Genomic DNA, 1463 nt, shown 5'->3' on the forward strand with positions numbered 1-1463 from the left:
CAGTAAGACACCTAAAGTCTTAATGGATTATAACAAAAAAAAATAACAAATAACATTTTGAAAATATCAGTGAAGAATCAGTTTTAATAGAAATCCCTGATTCTTCCCTTGATGTCATTCACACTTATGCCCCACATCCTAAATATGGGCTTCATATTATAATCCTTACCATGGTTGATTAAATATAGATGAGATGAAGAGAAAGATAAAATGAAACCAAATGTATAAATGAATAACCTGCTTTGCCTTCTTTCCCATGGTCCTCAGTTGCCTTGTGACCCATTGAACAACTGCTCATTTTAAATTTCCTGCAATTTTTGCAATTTTACATTTACATTCCCAATCACCTATATTTGTCATTATTTCCAAATAATCTTGCATGGGATTGGTATTTTATCCACTTTCTCAGCCAAGGCAATTACTCCTAGGTAAAAGTGAGTTTGGGATTTAGCCTTTGCCTTTTTTTTCTTATTACTGTAGTTAGTTGATAATGGACTTAAACCCATCTTCAAATCAAAGGTGGGATCAAAATGTTTGGAGTAAGCAACATGTGAAGAATGTCTATGTAGATTCTCAATCATCCAAGCCATGGTTGTCTCAAAGATGCTTTTCAAAAGGCAACTGGACTATCTTTGTTTTGTTTTCCTTTGAAAACATTTTTCAAGGAAACAAGAAAGTTCAGTTGCCTTTTGAAAAATACATTTGGGACATTTAAAGACATTCAGTTTTGATGACAAGTCATAGACGTTAAAGCAAAGGTCAAAAGCTGAGATAAATCCAGATTAATATTTTAAGGGCATACCAATTCATTGACTGTGCTGCTCCAATCTTGTATTGGAGCAGCATAGATGATGATGATTTTTATTATCTGTATTAATTCAAAAATGCTCCCTAGAATTATTAGGCAGTTGGTTATCTGGGAATCAGGGCATTTGTGATTATTCTAGAAAACATTTAATGCAGGAGAAACTCTTCCATGTAATGAGAATTTAGAGGTAACCACATGTAGATTTTATGACAAATTTGAGAACCAAGAAAGGAAATTAAGTGAGACATGGATTTAGAATAATTTTGACCAGAATTCCAGATTAGGTTAAGTCTGATGCATTAGCAACATGGTGGGCATGGAAATGAATGGTTTGCATATTCCCATACCTTACACCATTTTTAAATTGTTCCTTTAATTCTATACTTTTGTCTGAGAGTAAGTAGATGGTTCCAGGTCACCTAAAAAAGTCAGAATCTGATCCCCAATTTCAAGTCCTAGGCTAATATTTTCATTGTTGCACATTATTATTGTTGATCTTTTTACAAAAGCTTGTAAAATCATCCTATTATGAGCATCATATGTGAATTATCAAAATAAGCATGTTTATAAAAATGTAAGAATGCGTATAAATGCATGAGAAGTATCAGTGTAAGAATTCAGTGTTTAAGTGCTGTAGATGTATGTGAGAAGACAG

At 32.9% G+C, this 1463-nt stretch overlaps 1 protein-coding gene across 1 annotated transcript in view; it reads left to right on the forward strand.

The window, feature by feature from the left end:
* ETNK2 (ethanolamine kinase 2) overlaps positions 1–1463 on the forward strand; it is a 23391-nt gene that overhangs the window by 21542 nt on the left and 386 nt on the right. The window lies entirely within an intron of this gene.

This window comes from Protobothrops mucrosquamatus, unplaced genomic scaffold, assembly GCF_001527695.2.
Source record: "Protobothrops mucrosquamatus isolate PMUCROS unplaced genomic scaffold, P.Mucros_1.0 scaffold_310, whole genome shotgun sequence".
Classification (NCBI taxonomy): Eukaryota; Metazoa; Chordata; class Lepidosauria; order Squamata; family Viperidae; genus Protobothrops; species Protobothrops mucrosquamatus.